This window comes from Ascaphus truei, chromosome 6 (genome assembly GCF_040206685.1).
Source record: "Ascaphus truei isolate aAscTru1 chromosome 6, aAscTru1.hap1, whole genome shotgun sequence".
Lineage (NCBI taxonomy): Eukaryota > Metazoa > Chordata > Amphibia > Anura > Ascaphidae > Ascaphus > Ascaphus truei.
In genome coordinates, this window is record NC_134488.1 from 139,374,290 (window position 1) to 139,395,288 (window position 20,999).

Consider the following 20,999-nt stretch of genomic DNA (forward strand, 5'->3'; position numbering starts at 1 on the left):
AGATCTCTGTGTTCGTCATGGTGGTGTCAGCACCTCCAGCAGTGATGGATCCCACGAAGTGTAGGTGTCAGCCCTCATCACTACACAATTACCTCCCTGCTGCCCAGGAACTGACACCAGAGGCAGAGGTATCTTGAAAGGTACTTTTATTATAGAGCATTCTGCAGCATCTCTTCTAGCAGCATATAACACTCCACTTCTAGCCCCAGACTTTCTAGACAGTGCACCTTCTTCCTAGTGCTCTGCTCCAGGTGGTCATTAGGTTGGCCATCCGAAAATGAGCAAGCTTACCCCACCATTGGGAAGAATCACAGCTCCCACCATGTTCACTCTCCTTCACCCTAGCCAGGGCTCAGAGAGGGACACTCTCACCCTCCTTACTACATGAGGAGCAGGGGGCAAGCACAACCTCACCCTCTCCAGGGTTTAGGGTAAATCCTCTAACTTTTAGGCTACTCCCTTAGAAACTTCTGTAAGGGGTGGGCTCCAAGGGGCTGTACATAGGCCATGAGTCACCACAGACCTTCCTTCACTTTCTGGGGAAGCAGAAGAGGGGGTGGGGGGTCAATGGCCCACAGATTAACCTGCTAAAGCCTGGATCTAACAGGGATTACATAGCAGATACACTATGTGGAGAGAAACAGGTACAGCTGGACATGCCCTGTTACATAGGTTTTATTATCATGGAGCTATGGCTCTAACAGATAGACCCACAGACTTATTATTAAAGATATACACATATCATAAAGTTACAAACACTGTGTTATTATTTATTATCATTGTTTTTTTTAAATGCAAAATATTTCAATAGGAAGTAATAAACAGCTCCAGATTACACAACGTTATGATTTCATTTTCAAATTCACTTTTTCCCAATAATCTGAAATATAAAAAACAATTTTAAATCTAAAACCAAAGTACAGGGTCAAGTACATATATCTACAATCTTCCTTCCACCCCTTCTATACTGCTCCTCCTGAGAGAGGGACACATTCACCTCGCACCGGCCAGAGAGCCGGGGAGCCGGAGAGCCGGGTGGATGGGCGCTGGTGAGTCAGGGGGATGGGCGATGGTGAGCCGGGGGGATGGGCGCTGGTGAGCCGGGGGGATGGGGGGATGGAGAGTTGGGGGGACGGGGAGCTGGAGAGCTGGGGGGACAGGGAGCTGGAGAGCTGGTGGGATGGGCGCTGGAGAGCCGGGGGGATGGAGAGCCGGTGGGACAGGGAGCTGGAGAGCCGGGGAAGGGGAGCTGGAGAGCCAGGGGGATGGGGAGCTGGAGAGCCGGGGGGACGGGTAGCTGGAGAGCCGGGGGGACGGGCGCTGGAGAGCCGGGGGATGGAGGGCTGGAGAGCCGGGGTGGGGGGCAGGAGAGCCGGGAACCATGTACTGTACAATCAGAGCTTAGAAAAATAACTGAAATAGGGACCTACAGTAAATTAAATTAAAATTATTCAATTTTATGTTACTAAAATGCCTTAAATACATGTACGCATAATTTTATTATCTCAGGAGCAGTGATAAAACAGAGCAATGTTTAGAGGTGCAGTATAAAATGATCAGAAATTAATAGTACATTGTACTCTGCGATCGGCTGAGGTCACGCGCACAGAAACTTAGCGTGTTTGCGTGCATGCGTGTGTGAGTCAGACCTTTAGAGACATTCACCCCTGTATATAGGGGTAAGGAAGGGAAGAATTGAATATGAGGTCTCCAGAGAATCACTTGGCTGCAGAATTAGTATAAGTGCTATCGATGAGACAGACACAAAGGGATCAAATGGAGTTTATTTGCTGGAAAAAGATAAAGCTCTAGGCCAGCAGTTTCCATCCTTTTCTGGTGAAGGATCCCTATGTGAAATTCTGAGGAACCCCAACCCTCTCTAATAGCGCGTTTATCAGAATCATTGTAAAGGACCCTAACCCTCTCTAATAGCGCGTCTGAGATCAGATGCATTGTAAGGAACCCCAACCCTCGCTAATAGTGTGTCTGAGATCAGATACATTATAATGAACCCCAACCCTCTCTAATAGCGCGTCTGAGATCAGATACATTATAATGAACCCCAACCCACTCTAATAGCGCGTCTGACATCAGATGCATTGTAAGGAACCCCAACCCTCTCTAATAGTGCGTCTGACATCAGATGCATTGTAAGGAACCCCAACCCTCTCTGATAGCATGTCTGAGATAAGATGCATTGTAAGGAAAACCAACCCTCTCTAATAGTGTGTCCCATTTTAAGTGTAACATCAAAAGTGTGTGGCAGAGTTAATTTTGGAGTTGAAATTGGAGGTGAAGATTGGAGGAAGATCGGGACTCTGCACAACAACTTTGCAACTGTGAGAACTTTACTTTTTTACTTTCGATACACTGTGATTCTTTGTACACTTCCTATCCCCCAGTATCTGGGAAGTCTCTCCTCCTGCATTTCACTATGCCCTCCCTATTGCTTTTTCCGTTTGCTGTCTCCTCACTCCTTTGTGAGCGTTTCTGTTCTCTCCCCACTCCCCACTGCACCATTATTTATACACATTGCTTCCATCAACTTCACACAAATCCTCTGTTCACACCCTTTATCTACTCCTTCCTGCTGCTGGGAATCTCCCCTAAACCTGAACCCAGACATACACACCTGATCTCACCCACGCCTCCCTGCCATCTCTTCCACTGAAAATTGGGTTAACCCTCTCATTAGAATAGTGACTAACCTTAAAACTCACCCCACAAAGCATCCCAACAGCCTGCACTCATGGTTACTGTCCCACACTCAGCCACTCCTACCACCCATTGTGGCCAAGCACTGCCATCTACAGCACTTATTCCCTCACCTGCTGTCTCTGTAAGTTCCCCATCAAACCTCTTAGATTGTAAGCTCTTCGGGGCAGGATTTCCTTTCCTATTGTCTGTTTTTGCTGCACTTATTGTATAATTATAATTCCCTGTACTGTATTCTTTGTGAAGTGCTGAGTACACTTTTGTCGCTATATAAATAAAGACATAAAACACAATAGATGCATTTGTAAGGAACCCCAACCCTCTGTACTGTACATTGTAAATGCTTCTGTATTTAGTACAATTGTCAAATGACCTGAAAATTGCAGGGAACCATTTAGGGATGCTCAGGGAACCCTTATTAAACACACGGCTCTAGGGACTGCTTTGAAAACTATTAAGCAAGTTACGTAGTACTGTATAAGGAACTACTGATGAGACACAAAGTGACTGGAAGGAGGATGTGTGTGTTGCAATAAGTTAGAGAACCAGTAATTTCCCAGCAGAGTAAGATTTTTAAGGAGGTTTCATTTTATTGTAAGTGACCTCATTCTGCACATAATGAGGACATTGTTATAAAAGTCATTATTGTTACCGTGAGAGTATTAACAGGCAGGATATCACTAAGGGGTATCAGGGGGAAGAGGGAGAGGTAGTTAGAACACACTAGGAGGAGGCATGGCATACTCAGAAATAGTTTGGTTAGTTTTTTGGTGACATTAAAGTTAGTTTAGTTAAATGGGTGCTTGGTGAGAGTCAGATATCTTAGATCTTCAAAAGCAGTTTTGCTGAAATATAGCAACAGTTGCCGGCGGGGGGGCAGGAGACTGCCACCAACCTTACCCGTAGGCATGCGCTGCTGGGGTGGGGGAACGGGTCCAACTCGCAACCCTGCCAAAGACCCGGGAAACCATGGGCGGCGAGGTGTACCATGGGCCTGGACTGGGAGTGAGGAGGGTCCAGGGCAGGGGCGATACCCCCGGGCGTCGAACCTTAGGTCTTTAGAGACCAATATGGTTCTTTACATGTATGTCAATGTTGTCTGTTGTCCTTGTCTCTCCCCTCTGTTTCTTTCCCTCCTCATCCCAGATTCCCCCGGAGAAGGAGCTGAGTCCAGACAGAATCGACAACGCCGGTTCGGGTACTACGCATGGCCACGGATGGGTAGGAATTGGTAACACAATATACACAGCGATCCACACAACACAAAAATATGGCTGTAACGTTTATCTTCCAAAATGTCAAAGGGTCTAACAGCCCGAGAAAGTGTAAAATTGCCTTCTCCGAATTCAGACGGAGGGGCGCAGATGTTCTCTTCTTACAAGAGACACATTTTAGCACAAGCAGTAGCCCGGGTTTTCTGGACAAAGGCTACAGGCAGTTTTTCCTGGCCTCTGCAACAGAAAAGAAAAAAGGGGTTGCTATCATCTTTAGTAACAAATTCCCCTTCCAAGTAGAGAGAGTGAAGTGAGACACTGGTGGGAGATATCTGATTCTGGTGGGGCTATTGCAGCCGTGCAGGGTAACGTTGGCCTGCGTCTACGCTCCGTGTGAAAATGAACCTAAATTTTTTGACTCGTTTTTCCTGACACTCCAGTGCTGGGCAGAAGGGAATGTGATCTTAGCAGGTGACTTCAATAAAGTTATGGATCCCTGCATAGATAAATCCCTAAAACAGCAAAGAAATAGACAGATGGGCACTGGGCCCCTATTGGAAGGATTAAGGAGAGGGTGTCTTATAGACATCTGGAGGGAACAACACTCCGGTGAGCGTAGTTATTGGTTTTACTCACATCCCCATGACAGTTACAGCAGGATCGACCACTTCTTTGTTTCAAGTAGAATGGTCCCACAGATCTCCGACACCAAAATACATGACATTTCATGGTCGGATCATGCATCAATAGAGCTACCATGCACAATAATTAGATCCGTTAGCCCGGGAGCAAACTGGAAGCTTAACGAATCATTGATTAAGATACCGGAACTAGTGCAGTCGGTCAAGGAGGAGATTAGGCAGTTCTTCCAAATTAACATGGGCAGTGTGGAATCCCACACAATGTTGTGGGAAGCTCATGAAGCCACGATGAGAGGGGTTCTAATAAGCATAGCAGCTAGGGGAAAGAAACAAAGAGACGCCAAACTGGCTATATAAGAGGTTACATGAGCTCTCTACACTTCATAGCCGATCAGTTAGAGGAGATACCTTAAAGGAGCTGAAGGATGTAAGGATTGAGCTTAACCTCCTCCTCACATCCCGGGCCGAGAAAGACTTGAGTTGGACACGGAGGAAAATTTTTGAGAAAGCCAAGAAACCGGACACTATGTTAGCCAACAGACTCCGCAATAGACAATCAAATTATAACATACAAACAATAAGGACAAAAACAGGGGAGTTATCCTCTAACCCCAAACGTATAGTGGAAGAGTTTAAAGCCTATTATGAGCAGTTATACAATGGGGAGAAGGTGGCTCATAACATTAAGACAAGTGGGATACTGCAAGAATTCTTAGCAGAGGCTGCCCTGCCAAGCTTGAACGAGTTGGAGCGCGAGGCAGTTCAGAGTGATTTTACATTGGAGGAGCTAACAGAGGTTGTTAAAAACCTGAAGTCCTCTAAAGCCCCGGCCCAAATGGGTTCTCTAATTTCTACTACAAAAAATTTATAGATATCCTAGACCCACATTTGCTTAGGTTATTTAATGGGGTCCTAGCGGGAGAGCCCTTCTCAGAGCACATGCTCCAGGCATCGATCTCCTTGATTCACAAGAAAGATAAATATCCCACAAATTGCCAAAGTTACAGGCCAATATCATTGATCAATTTGGACGTTAAGATCTATTCTAAATTACTGGCCAATAGATTAAGCGCTATCCATCCGGACCAAGTTGGCTTTATTAGAGATAGACAAGCGGCCGACAATAACAGAAGGATTGTAGATTTAATTGACTTTGTGGAAGCCAGCAAGGCTCAGGGCCTGGTGTTAAGCCTTGACGCGGAGAAAGCCTTTGACAGGATAGACTGGCCATACTTGGAGTCCACGCTTGGGGCATTTGGATTCGGGATAAAATTCTAAGGGCAATAAAAGTGCTGTACACAGCTCCAGCAGCGAGGGTGATCCACCAGGGCTTCTCCTCACAGTTGTTTAAAATCAAAAGTGGTGGAGGCGTGGCTACGGGTATGTGGATGGAAGTGTAGTGCAGCAGCTCCAATACCCACCGGCACAAATTAGCTAATAAAAGACATTCTCGGCGCAGTTACCCTAGTTTCAATAATAGCACCACGAGTGTGAACCTCTGCGGAACAGTCACATATCACTTTTGAGGAATTATGGCCACAACAAGGCAGAAAAATAAACGAAAAACGGACGTGCGATCATACTTCACAGGGGGAAGCAAAGCAAGGCCAGAGGAGATCCCTGCAGGCACAGACTCAGACTCGGCACCAGAGATGGAGGGGACAGAACAGACAGGGATAATAAAGAAAGAAATTGCTCGGTTGCTAGTAGATTTAAAGTCGTTCTTCAGGGGGGAAGTGGAGAGTCTCCGCAAAGACATGCTACAGATCGGCACCCGCACGAACGAGCTTGAAGAAAAAAAATGGAGGAAAGCTCCCGGTGCCATCGGGAAACAAATACACGGATGGGGGACCTGGAGCGCAGAGTAGCGGAGCTCGAGGACAGGCAAGAGGACAGCGAGAATCGCGACAGGCGCAATAACCTGCGCATACGGGGGATACCCGAGGAGATCCTAGATCCCGAGGCCCTGCTCAATAGGTGGATGAGCAGCATATTGCCAGGCAAAACGGAGGCTGAGCTAACAATGGATCGCTGCCATCGCGCCCTGCGTTCGCGCCCAATGCCCAACAACCCTCCCCGGGACGTGATCCTCCGCCTGCACCATTACAGAACAAAGGAGGAGATCTGTAAGATTACACGGGCTATGCCGGCGGTAACCTATGAGGGAATCACCATGGCGATTTTCCAGGATCTCTCCCCTCTTACCCTTGCGAGGCGGAGGACGCTATTCCCCATCACAAGAGCCCTACGTGACGCAGACGTCCGCTATCGCTGGGCTTTCCCTTTCGCCCTGGTGGTGATAAGAAACGGCCGCTCCCACACCATTAAACACCACTCAGAGGGGGCCGCATTCCTCAAAAAGCTGGGCATAACAGCTGCAACCACAGGCCCGGGGACCCCGGAGGCGCGTCCCCCGCGCCCGGCGGAATGGGAAAAAGTGCCCAAAACAGCGGAGCGGCGCAAAGACAGAGCGGATACAGACGCTTAGTAACATCATACAAGACGCCGCAAATCATAGTTCAAGGTATATAAGTTCCATGTTAAGTTGCTAGTTGCCCACTGATGAATGCTGCTCTAAGGCCCACCTCGACCTCAGAAGGTGCCCAAGGAGACCAGAGGGAGTGAATACACCCACCTGCAACAAACCCTGCAATGGTGAAGAAAACCCCCCAAAATGGCGTTACTAGCCTTACCTGGCAAAGAAGGAGAGAAAGCGCGGCAAGTATCATGGCGGCTGCTGGTTTGGCGGGACAGACTGATGATCAGAGTGCGCCCGCCTCCGGCTGCGACTGTCTCCGCCCTCGTCCGGCCCCCATCTGCCAACCCACTGCTGCATCACTTGACAGGTTCCGGCGGCGCCGCGGAGTCCCGGATACCCGGCTCTCAGCGCGGCAAGCATCATGGCGGCGGCTGTGTTGTAGTCACAGGCAGCGTAGGCAGAGTGCGCCCGCTCCCGGCTGCGACCGTCTCCGCCCTCGTCTGGCCCCCATCTGCCGACCCACTGCTGCGTCGCCCGACAGGCTCCGGCGGAGGGGCTGTCCCACCGGAAGTGCGTCACGGGTCGGGTCCCGGCTCCCCCCGGCGGAGGCAAGCGAGCTCCACTGCCGTAGAGGGGTACGGCCGCCCAGTGGACACGGAGGGGAGGCAGCTAATCTGCGGGAAGGAGTGCCGGGCAGGGAGGACACCGGAGCAGCCCCAGAACAGAGTGGGAAGGGCGCGACAAGAGTGCGAGATACCCAGGAAGCAGGGGGGGGGGGGAGGGGTGAAGGAGAGGGAGGCCTAGTACACAAGGCAGGAAGAGGGAATCTAGCGGCCACCTAGGCAGAGGTAAGCAAGGGAGAGGACAGGCCAGTGGAGGAAGCAGGGGGGGCCACAAGCAGAATAGAAGGAGGTCCAGGGGTGCGGGGGGGGTTCGGCTCCGTGCGTCCCCAGACTTTACAATCAGGCCAGAGCACGGCAGTTAGGCTTAGATACTAATAGACACAACTAGACATGTAGGTTAAGGGATTTAAGGGTCGCCTGAAATCAGACCCAGTTGGGGGAAGAGGTGGCTGCGCGAGGATGTTTAGCAGTAGCCGGCGGGTGGTCGGGAGTCTGTCACCAACCCTGCCCGCAGGCATGTGCTTCCACGACAGGGAGTTGGGCCCAGCCCGCGCCCCTGTTAAAGTCCCGGAATCCCATGGTCCGCAAGAGGGACTATGGTGCTGGACAGGGAGGGAGGAGGGTCCAGATGGAAGGATTTACTTCCGGGCATTTACCCTGGGGCCCTCTGGGACCTCCAGGGTACTGTTTGTGTGTTTATTAAAGGCAATGGGATGGGCTGTGGGACAGGGAAGTCCTAGAGCCGATACCATGGTTCTGTTTGTTTACATGTATTTGTGTTGTTGTCTTCTCGTTGTCCCCCCTGATGTGTTTTCCCTCTGTACCACTCTCCCCCACCACATACCCTACTCCCCTGGCAGGGCGCAGAAGAAAGGCGGCGACGGAATAAAAGAGACAGGGATCGGGATCCCCACGCCATCCGGAGAACTCAGAATGGCTCAGGAAGACACCGACGGAATCAGGTCACAAATAAAGTACTATGAATAACGAGGTCCGGTGTATCTCTCACAACGTTAAGGGGTTTAACGGTCCGGCGAAGCGCAAGCTAGCTCTCAGGGATTACAAACGTCTCAAAGCCGACCTCCTCTTTCTCCAAGAGACACACTTTTCTAGGAACAGCTACCCAAAATTTTTAGACAAAGATTTCCGGGTAGTACATTTGGCATCCGCCCAAGTGAAAAAGAGAGGGGTAGCGATAGCCATACACAATAGGATAGATTTCACAGTTGAGAAAAAGGTGGCAGATAAAGAGGGCAGATTTCTAATTCTGGTGGGATCAATCCACGGGAAACCGCTTACATTAGCATCAGTATACGCACCCTGTGAAACATCAACTGATTTCTTTTCCCTTTTCTTCCGAAAACTCCAAAAGGTAGCCAAGGGAAACATGATCATAGCGGGCGATTTCAACAGGACACTGAATCCCAAGTTAGACCGGTGCACGGCCGCTAGTCTCCCCCCTAAGCTCGATATTCGGCAAATCACGCAGGGATTGAAGGATTGCCAATTGGTAGATATATGGCGAGAACAGCATCCCCAAAGTAGAGATTATACCTTCTTCTCCCACCCCCATAACAGATACAGCAGGCTGGACTACTTCCTAGTATCAAACAGACTGGTCCCAGTGGTCTCCCACACAGGGATCCACGATATTTCGTGGTCCGACCACGCACCTATCGAGCTGCGGTGCACTCTAAACTTACTAGACAGACCTGGAGCAAACTGGAGGCTAAACGAGCTGTTACTAAAAATCCCAAACTTGCAGAGAGAAATTGGTGAGAGGATTAAGGATTTCTTCACTGAGAACGTGGGGAGTGTTTCTTCCGACACCACCCTATGGGAAGCCCATAAGGCGACTCTCAGAGGCTCCCTCATGTGTCTAGCTGCTAGGCGCCGGAGGGATCAGGAGAAACAGATAAAAGTCCTACAAGACAAACTAGCGACCCTATCCAAGGCGCACAAAGTATCTAGGAATCAGGACACACTGCGTGCTTTGGCAGAAACCAAACAGCAGTTGAATATAAAACTGGCCTCCCGGGCAGAAAAGGAGATGAGTTGGTCCAGACGTAGGTACTTTGAGAGGGCGAACAAGCCGGACACCCTATTAGCAAATCGACTTCAAAACAAAATTCCGAATTATCATATACAAACTATTCGCACACAAGGGGGTGAGCTTACTTCTAATCCTAAGCGGATCGTGGCAGAGTTCAAAAGCTACTACGAGACGCTATACGATGGGGGTAAGGTCATACACAATCAAAAGACGAGGGATAATCTCGGGGAATTCTTAAAAGAAGCCAAATTACCGACCTTGAGCAGGGTGGAGAAAGAAGCGTTACAGACGGACTTCTCTTTAGAAGAGTTAACGGTAGTTGTAAAGTCACTTAAGCCTGCCAAGGCGCCCGGCCCAGATGGCTTCTCCAACTTATACTATAAAAAATACCTGAAAATTTTAGCCCCACATCTATTGAAGCTATTTAACTCTATACTACACGGGGCCTCGTTCCCAGCTCAGATGCTTCAGGCGTCAATCTCCCTGATCCATAAACCTGGTAAGGACCCGGCAGACTGTAAGAGCTACCGGCCCATCTCGCTGATTAATACGGATGTAAAAATTTTCTCCAAATTACTAGCTAATAGAGTGGGTATCGTCCTTCCCAGGTTAGTTCATCCAGATCAGGTGGGGTTCATCGGAGGAAGGCAAGCGGCGGACAATACCAGACGGATAATAGATTTGGTGGATTTGGCACAGAAACAGAATATCCCGTCAATGGTACTAAGTCTGGACGCGGAGAAAGCCTTCGATCGAATCGATTGGCCCTATTTGAGAGGGATGCTTGGGGCATTTGGCTTTGAGGGACGCCTCTTGGAGGCCATCATGGCCCTCTACGAGGGGCCAACGGCAAGGGTGAGACACCAGGGATTCCCATCAGAGCAATTTCAAATTAAGAGTGGCACACGCCAGGGATGCCCGCTGTCCCCTTTGTTGTTCGCCCTCTGCGTGGAACCCTTGGCGGCACATATCAGAAACAACCCGGATATTACGGGCATAGCTGTAAAAGGGCAGTCACACAAAGTGGCGCTCTACGCAGATGATGTGATCCTGACATTATCACAGCCTCTCACCTCCCTGCCCAATGTCTTCTCAATTCTGGGGACCTTTAAACAAATTTCTGGGTTCAAAATTAATCAGGCCAAATCGGAAGCCCTCAATATAAATTTACCCAAACCAGTAGAAAAACTAATTGGACTCAATTTTAATTTTAAATGGCAACCCTCTATGATTAAGTATTTAGGGGTATATATCACGAAAGAATATAAGGCTTTATATAAAGCAAATTATCCCAGGTTGTTTCGGACTCTCCGTGAGGATCTCCGGAGATGGGCGGAGTACAGTATCTCGTGGATAGGCCGTATTCATAGTGTGAGGATGAATCTCCTGCCACGAGTGCTGTACCTTTTTCAGGCCCTCCCGATCCCCCTGATACAAGAAGATATCCTCTCGCTTCAGTCCTTAATAACAAAGTTTATCTGGAATAAGAAAAACCCACGAATTAACAAAGCGATCTTGAGGAGGCCGACCTTAAGAGGAGGGTTGGGGGTGCCATGCTTGTTCGCCTACTACAAAGCAGCCCAATTGAGCCAGATTGTGCAGCGAATCTTCGGAGGTGGGTAGCGCTAGAAAAAACATGCTGCACACCAATAGATATTAGGAACCTAATTTGGTTGCCCAAAAAAAGTCGGGCCGCTATGCGGACTCCGCTGCAGACCATGGTCAACTCCTTGAAAGTCTGGGACGCGGTTAAGTTCAAGTGCCATCTCACATCCCTGAACTCTCTGATGACTCCCATATGGGGGAACCCAAACTTTGCTCCAGGTATGGATAGCTCCACTTTCTCAAAATGGATTCAAGCAGGGTATCTCCGCCTAAAAGATCTGGAGGGCAGGCAACATATAAAAACATTTGATCACATTAAAGAGGAGAACAATTTACCAAACACTGAATTCTTTAGATACCTCCAGATCAGGGCCTTCTACAATGAAGCCCCAACTCGGCCTCGGAGAACAAATTTTGAGCAGCTCTGTTCAAGAGATTCGGACACAAGGGGACTAACATCTAGAATGTACAGGGAAGTAGTGTGCCCGAAGACGGACGACCAACCCAAACTTGCCTACATGAGACAGTGGGAAGCAGATATGGGAGAGACATTAGAAGACGAAGACTGGGATAAGATCCTGCAGATGGCGGCCAAAAGCTCCATCTGCACCACATTAAAGGAGAACGCATATAAAGTCCTGATGAGGTGGTATTACACGCCCGCCAAATTATCTAAATTTGTCAAAGGCTACTCTCCGCTCTGCCCCAAGCAGTGCGGAGAGAGAGCGGACTTATTCCATATGCTGTGGTCTTGTACGAAGGTAAACCCGCTTTGGGAGGAGACTAAAGATTGGCTTCAGAGACTGCTAGAAGTGGAAATCCCCTTAGACCCGTGGCTGTTCCTATTGGGCAGACGAGTCAAGGGGCTATCTAATGCCACACATAAATTGATCGCACATCTGGCTACAGCCACCAGATGCGAGATTGCAGCAGTATGGAAACAACCAGAGATTCCAATTATCCCCAAGATTAGAAATAGAATTTGGTTTGTCTGCCGGATGGAACAGTTGACGAGTTTGGTTAACGACACCGGCTCAAATTTTCTAAAAGTCTGGGAGCCCTGGCTGGCACAGACAGACATCCCGGGAATAGATATCACCACAATCCTGCAATAATAGGCGGTAAATGCGTTCTCCGGTAATGAAAGGGATCCACGACAACATAGAGACAGAAAACACGAAGAAGGAGCGGGATCCAGGGCAGAATAGGCCCCTAGTGTAAGAGGCAGCCAAAGAGGTAACAGCAGGAGAGAGTGGGTCAATGTTCTCGGAGAAAGAGGTCTACACTAAAATACACGCACGGCGCCCGAACGGAAGATGATAGGTGGAACACCCTTCCGAGCCCTACCACCCCCCCCCCTCCCTTCCCCCCCTCCCCTCCCTACTACATAGTTAGTGTGTCTTGTCCCCCGGTTCGTCTTGTAAGTCCAGTAAGTCAAGTTTTTGGTTAATTATGTAAAAAAGAAAGTACTAAAGGCGGTGATGTCACTGTAGACAATGGATGGTGTTACCATGTAAGATGTATTTCACCCAATAAAATCAAAGTTATAATAAAAAAAAAAAAAATCAAAAGTGGTACGAGACAAGGATGCCAGTATCGCCCTTGCTGTTCTCCTTATGCATCGAACCACTAGCAGCACAAATACGTAGCAATCCAGATATTGCTGATGTCCAAATCTGCTCTCAAGAACACTGTGATGGGAGCTTTGTGACAGGCTATTAATAATACACCAAATACTGGGTTGAACTGAACGAGGCTTAGATATAATAAAGTATATTTATTCCTTAAATAGGTGAACACACAATATAGTACAGTAACAGGCAAGAAGTACACTTACTTGGGGGTGGGGAATGAGAAGTATCAAATAGCAATTCTTCAGCAATCAGGTACAATCAAGATGTTTTTTTGAAGACAAAGGATATAGGGTTGACCACAGTTTATATATCTTTTGTGACCCTATCCTTAACATTAAGTACAGGTGATTGGGCCACAATTACCTGTAGCCAATCTTTAATGTGGGAATATATTTTAATTCATGCCTCCTGCTAGTTAGGACATGCGCACTAGGACCCTGGGGTCTCATTTCTGTAGCCCCACATTTACATCAGGAATGCCAGCCAGTCTACCAAATGGGATTTCTAGCAGGATACTCTTTGTTGTAAGGTGTTAAATGTGACCCTTACAGACTGCTCTGGTTTGAGACGTCTCCGCCCTCAGGTAAACAGTGAGGGTGACAAAATCCTTTGAACCATATTTAAGTCCTAGACATTGGGTTGCTTCTCGGACCATATGCTTCCTTGTATGCAAAGGAATTTCCTCTGGGTTTTATCCCTGCCTTGGGATACAGCGTGATAAGTAAAGCACAAACATATTAAAATATCTGGTTCCGTTGGGTCCAGTGGGTCCAAACTACCCAGATCTCAATGCCGGAACTGGGACACCATATGGTCCGAGTTTCAGCCCGCTGGGACCTTTGGAACCGGAGTTACACAAATACACCTTTAACCGTTTCCTATTTTAATACAATAAACTCCGCTGTAAATTAAATCACGGTTTTTCACTAAATCCCCATTGAAAACAACGGGCTCCGCTGCCATAGACTTTCAATGGCACACCGCCGCTGTTGGCGGCTATGGGAATCCGCTGCCATAGACTTACAACGGGGCATCGCCGCCGTTGAAATCTATGGGGTTTCTCCGCCATAATCGGTCAATGGAAATTGGCCGCCATTGGAGTCTATGGGAAAAGTCCCGAACCTTCAAGGGGGTCCATACTCCGTCGGGTTGGTCCGAGAGGGTCAAGGATGGTTCTGCAGTCATGCCGGAGCAGTGACTACAGGTACTCCAAACCCTGGCCCTCTGGACCCTCCGGAACCGGAAATATGGATTGACGGTTTTCAGCTTTTCACACTTAGTCAATTTCCGGAGCGGTTTCTGCCGCCGCCATTGGAACCTATGGCGCGACCCGCTCTCTTGGCACGACCCTTCTCGGGGGTCCAGGATTCGGAGACCTGGTGGTGGTCGAGTGGGGGGAGGTCTAGGAACTAGGGGCAAAAATAATTTTATTCCTGGGTGCCCTAGAACTGTAGATTCCCACGCCACTTAACGTTGAACTTGACTAACAGTGATCAAAGCTCTCTTTTAGAAAAAGTATCCGCTTTGCGGTTTTGCAGTTTGGACGGCAGCCAACTCGTTCCTGGAAAGCGCCGTCGAGGAATCTCCATTGAAGTCAATGAGCCCATTGACTTACAATGGGAAACCGCCGCTCCTCCTCTCGGACGCCACCTGCTGGTCTTCACGGGAAACATGTCCAAAACAGCAAGATCCGCCATTGAAATGCATGGAGCTCTAATGGCGGCCTATGGGACCCTGCAAAATGGTGCCTGAAAAGGCGGGAAAATTACACAAAGGGCTATAATCATTAAAGAACTATTAACCCTTGCACTCATGGAAGGATCCCAGTGTATGTGTGATGCAGACACCGATATAACCAGACATTACAATAAAACATGGGAACAGGGGAATATATATTTTCATGTTAGAACAAGTGTTAAATCACACTTCTGGACCTCAGCCCATTTAACCCCTTGTCTCCCTGGTGAGGTCAGGGGATGGCCAAATGGGGCACCCCCTTTCTCCCTCTACACCTCCCCTTCTTAATGTGTTACCTGTGGCCCACTGGCCCTAACGGGGAGTGGGGCACTGCTGGCACCATTAATGAATTCAGTCTCAGAGGGATAGTCCTGGCGTAAAGTCCATCAGCATTGCTGTTTTCACTGCCCTTTTTGTGCTGGATGGTAAATTCAAATTCTTGTAAAGCTAAGCTCCATCTCAGCAACTTGGCATTTTCCCCTGATACCCTCTGCAGCCAACAGGCAGTTGCTTCTTAGTCAGATCAGTCAGGGGTTTGGCCACGGCGCTGTACTGTGGGACAAATTTCCTATAGTACCCTGCGGTGCCCAAAAATGCCATGACCTGAGATGCGCATGCGCGGCTGGTTGAGGATGGCTGCATAGACACACAGCTCCTCCAACCGCCGGCACAATAAAGCAATTAAACAATAGCAAAACCAGCATTTTTGAGAAAAAAAACATAGCGACGGCTGCCTAAACCCTTCCCAGTTAAGATAATCCACCCCAAAAAAGGATGGCAGCTACAAGACAAAAGACTCGCCGAAAGTCAGATGTCAGGGCCTACTTCACCGGCCAAAGCAAGGCAGGGACTGCAGAGATGTCAGCAGTATCTGACTCAGACTCAGCCCAGGATGCAGAGGGCTCCGGAGCGGCAGCAGAACAAACAAAAGTCATCAAAAAAGAAATATCAAGACTATTAATTGATCTCAAATCTTTCTTCAGAGGAGAGGTGGAGGGGCTCAGACATGATCTGGTACAGATAGGGACGAGGACCAACGACCTGGAGGAGCGTATGGACGTTAGCTCAACTGCCCACAAGGAGACAAACTCCCGGGTACAAGCGCTGGAACAGAGAGTGGCAGAGTTGGAAGCCAGACAAGAGGACGGGGAGAATAGAGATCGAAGAAATAACCTCAGAGTGAGGGGGATCCCAGAAGAAATTCTGGATCCAGAAGCTTTACTCTCCCGCTGGATGGCCTCAATATTACCAGGCAGCCCGGCCTCAGACTTTAGGATGGACAGATGCCATAGGGCCTTACGATCCAGACCCGTGCCCTCCAACCCCCCTAGGGATGTGGGGAAGAGGTAGCACAGGCCCCCATCAGGGACAGGAGACAAAGGGGGGAAGACAGCATAGACAAGCCTAATAGCCATAAACAAAGCAGAGTACAGGGGCAAAGTACCATGTTCTGAGCAAGAATAGCATAGAGTAGATAGCGGACAAAAGAACATGAGTGAGAACAAAGGGGTACTGGAGCGGCGCAAGCGGAGGTCTCCCAGGAGAGATAACAGAAATGCGGCAACGAGGGACCCGGCAGGATCCTAGAGGGAGGGGGAGAGAGGGAGAGCACCCGAGCCCGGAAGCAGGGAAGAATGCATGAGGGGAGGTAGAAAAGGTCAGCGGTTAAAAGGGCAGGCAGAGAACAGGGTGAAAAGTTGTAGTTGCAGTTTTAGATAAAAGGAAGAGTTCATGATTCGAGCTCAAGGTAGTTAAACGCTTAAGTTTGGATTAATAAGAGTTAATAAAATAGATAGAAGAGCAATTAGTTGTTAGGTTTTGTAACGCACAGAGCGGCCGGCGGGGAGGGGGGGCAGCCACCACTCTGCCTGCAGGCATGTGCGTCTTCGCCAGGAGGGGGGTCATATCCCACCTACCTGGTTCTGACCCGGAGATCTGTGGCGAGTTCTGGAAGCCACAGAGAGGGACCAAGGGGGAGGAGGGTCCAGGGAGAAAATCTCTCCTCCGGGCATTGAACCCGAGGTCTTCTAAGACCAATACGGTTCTCATGATGTATTTAGGTGTTTTATGTGTGTACTCTTCCCTCATGTTTTTTCCCTTTCCTTCTCCAGTCCCAACAGGCGGTGGGTTGAATAGGCGCTTCCGGAGTCTACACCACAGAGTCCATGAACAGAACATGTCCAGGGTCAGGGGTAAGATCAGACCGGCTTACATTCTAGGTCCACACAGACACTACTACATAAAATGGAGGTAATTTTCATCTCGCAGAACGCCAAAGGGCTCAACAGTCCACGTAAGCGGAGAGTCGCTTTCACTGAATTCAAGAGGAGAGGGGCTGACGTGGTCTTCCTACAGGAGACTCACTTCAGCTCGCGTAATAATCCAAAATTTCTTGACTCTAGCTTTCGTAAGTTCTTTTTAGCATCAGGGGCAGAGAAAAAGAAAGGTGTAGCTATTCTATTCCAAAATCACACCCCCTTCCAGGTTGAAAAGATTAAAAGGGACCCAAAGGGAAGGTATCTGGTGCTGGTCGGGCTCCTTAAACAGGTCAGAATGACATTAGCGTGTATATACGCTCCAAACGAGGGTCAGCTAGACTTCTACAACACATTCTTCCAGAAGCTGCAGGTATGGGCTGAGGGACAAATAATTCTAGGGGGCGACTTTAACACAGTCATGAATGCAAAGGTAGACAGATCTACGTCCCAAAAAAATAATAAGAAAGAAGGGAATAGCTCATTACTGAAAGGCCTTAATCAGACTAGCCTGGTGGACATATGGAGAGAGCAGCACCAGGGAGACCGCAGTTATTCATTCTACTCCCACCCACATGACAGCTACAGTAGGATTGACCACTTCTTTGTATCGGGCAGAATGGTCCCACAAATTTCCGACACAAACATACATGATATTACTTGGTCGGACCATGCATCGGTAGAGCTAAGATGCACCCAATTGAGTAATGCCAGCCCGGGAGCAAACTGGAAGCTAAATGAATCAATAATCAAAATACCGGAGACCCAAAACAAAGTGAAATCTGAAATATCAGAGTATTTCCGGATAAATAGTGGCAGTGTAGAATCCCAATCACTGCTATGGGAGGCTCATAAGGCCACGATTAGGGGGGTTTTAATCGGTATAGCGGCAAATAGGAAAAAGAAAAAGGAAGCCAAATTAGCCCAGCTGTATCACAGGTTACATGAGCTCTCTACTCTACATAACCAGACAGGTAGAGATGTTGATCTGAGGGAGTTGAAGGATGTTAGAATTCAGCTAAACCTCCTCCTTACTTCCCGAGCGGAGAAAGACATGAGTTGGACACAGAGGAAGTTCTATGAGAAAGCTAACAAACCGGACACTATGCTAGCCACCAGACTCCGTAATAGGAAACCAAATTTTAACATTCATTCTATTACGACCGCAGGAGGCCAGAGTTCCTCAAACCCTAAAGTCATAGTAGGGGAGTTTGCGAAATTCTACGAACAGCTGTACAATGGAGAGAAGGTAGTTCACAATACTAGGACAAGTAGTAATCTACAGAAATTCCTAGCAGACGCAGCCTTGCCACAAGTAAACAGAAAGGAGCGAGAGGCTCTGCAACGAGACTTCACAAGGGAAGAACTAGAGGCGGTTGTAAAAAACTTAAAAGCATCAAAAGCCCCAGGCCCGGATGGGTTCTCCAATCTGTATTACAAAAAATTTATCGGAGTCTTAGCCCCACACATGCTCCAGCTGTTTAATGGAGTATTAGCAGGAGAGCCCTTTCCGGGACAGATGCTCCAGGCGTCAATCTCGGTAATTCATAAAGAGGACAAGGATCCCACTAGCTGCCAAAGTTACCGGCCAATATCATTAATTAACACAGATGTAAAAATCTACGCTAAATTGCTGGCCAATAGATTAAATGTAATCCTGCCGGGGCTCATCCACCCGGATCAAGTTGGCTTCATTAGAGGTAGACAAGCGGCCGACAACACTAGAAGAATTGTTGATATAATAGATTTCATGGGAGCCAACGAGATTCGGGGGGTGGCCCTAAGCTTAGACGCGGAAAAGGCCTTTGACAGGATTGATTGGCCATACCTGGAGTCCACGCTTGGCGCATTTGGGTTTGGAGGCAAATTCCAACAGGCTGTCAAAGCACTATATACGGCAACGTCAGCCAGAGTAGTTCACCAGGGATTCCCCTCGGAACTATTCCCAATTAAAAGTGGGACGAGGCAGGGATGTCCGCTTTCGCCCCTGCTATTCGCCTTATGCATCGAACCACTCGCAGCACAAATTCGGAGTAACGCTGATATCGCTGGGGTACAGATCCATTCGCAGGAGCACAAAGTGGCTCTGTACGCGGATGATATCATTCTAACCCTTGCCAAGCCGCTTATCTCGCTGCCTAATCTGTTCGAGCTTCTAGAGCGTTTTGCCCAGATCTCTGGCTTCAAAATAAATCAAACTAAATCAGAGGCCTTAAGCCTACACCTGCCAAAAGAAATGGAGAAGTTGATAGAACTCAACTTTGAGTTCAGATGGCGTCCATCCGCCATGAAATACCTAGGAGTGCAGATCACAAAAAAGGCGAGCTCCTTATATTCGGCGAACTATCCCAGACTGCTGAGGACTCTCAAAAAAGAGCTGCAGGAATGGAAGGCATATGGTATTTCTTGGTTGGGGAGGATCTATAGTGTCAAGATGAACATCCTTCCCCGAATTCTATACCTGTTCCAAACTCTCCCGGTTGCCGTGGTTAGAGCAGACATCGCAGGGCTCCAAAAGGCTATTTCCCAATTTATTTGGAAAGATAAAAAACCACGAATTAAAGGGAAAATTATGCAAAAATCCAAGGAAGCTGGTGGCCTGGCAGTCCCGAGCGTCTTGTCCTACTATAAAGCGGCACAATTGTGTCAAATCACGCAGTGGCATGGGGACCCGGGGCTCAGGAGGTGGGTGGCACTGGAGAAGGAGGTGTGCGCCCCGCTTGAGCTCAGGGACCTAATCTGGTACCCGAGGACACGGGTGAAGGATAAGCTCATCCCACTATCCTCTGTGCTCAACTCACTCTCGGTCTGGGAGGCTTCTAAAACTAGCTGCTCTCTGACCTCCAAACACACACTGATGGCTCCTTTATTTGGCAATCCGGACTTTGCTCCTGGGCTGACGGAAAAATGCTTCCCGCGCTGGCGGCAATTAGGGATTAGTCGGTTGAAGGACCTGGAGGATAAAAGCAAGATCAAATCTTTTGAACTATTACAGTCAGAAACGGGCGTACCTAACACTGATTTTATGAGGTACCTCCAGGTCCGGGCATTTTATAACGCACACCCGGTGAGACCACCGCTGACCAAATTCGAACAGCTCTGCGTGCGCGGAGCCGACACGCGGGGACTAATCTCTGCGTTGTACAGAGAGGTGGTGAATACTGACTCAGACAGGACAGTCAAACCCAGTTTTATGACACAATGGGAAGAGGATCTCCAGACACAATTAGAGGACGAGGACTGGGCTGCGGTGTTCAAAGCTGCGGCCTCGAGCTCCATATGCACGACATTGAAGGAGAACTCATATAAGGTATTATTAAGGTGGTATCTCACCCCAATCAGATTAGCTAAATTTGTCCGGGGGGCTTCCCCGCTCTGCCCCAGGCGGTGCGGGGAACAAGGGGATCTGGTGCACATGCTGTGGTCTTGCCCAAGATTAGTGCCGGTCTGGACCCAGATCCGCGATTGGCTGCAGAGGATCTTTTTAGGGCTCACAATACAGCTGGACCCGTGGCTATTTTTATTAGGTAAACCTACAAACGAGGTATCTAGATCGGGTAACAAGCTGATAGCACATTTTGCTACCGCTATGAGGTGCGAGACCGCAGCACTGTGGAATCAGAACGCAATTCCGTCTATTGATAAAATTAGAAACAGAATTTGGTTCATTTGTAGAATGGAGAAGTTAACGAGTTTAGTTAACGACTCAGCCGATAAATTTGAGAAAGTATGGTCATTATGGCTTGCCCAGACTGATATTCAGGGGATGAATGAGGCCACAATATGGCTCTGATAGAGATAGATGGGTTCTCCTTGGATGTTGGGTTGGGAGTCGGACGGGACGATCGGACAGTAGGGCTCCCTTCGAGGTACAGTGGTGAAGAGATTCTCCGACTCATGAAATCCTGATGTGTTCCGGATCTGAGCTCCTCTGAGAGGCGAACTGGAGCAGAACAAAGGCAGCATTGGTGAAAGACCCCGGCGAAACGTGGAATCAGCGCTACTACCAGGCCGCTCCCCCCCCCACCCCTACCCCCCCCTCC

The 20,999-nt window shown here is 48.7% G+C and overlaps 1 protein-coding gene across 1 annotated transcript in view; it reads right to left on the reverse strand.

The window, feature by feature from the left end:
* The window catches only part of LOC142497992 (guanylate-binding protein 1-like), an 851,842-nt gene that overhangs the window by 177,744 nt on the left and 653,099 nt on the right, over window positions 1-20,999 (reverse strand). The window lies entirely within an intron of this gene.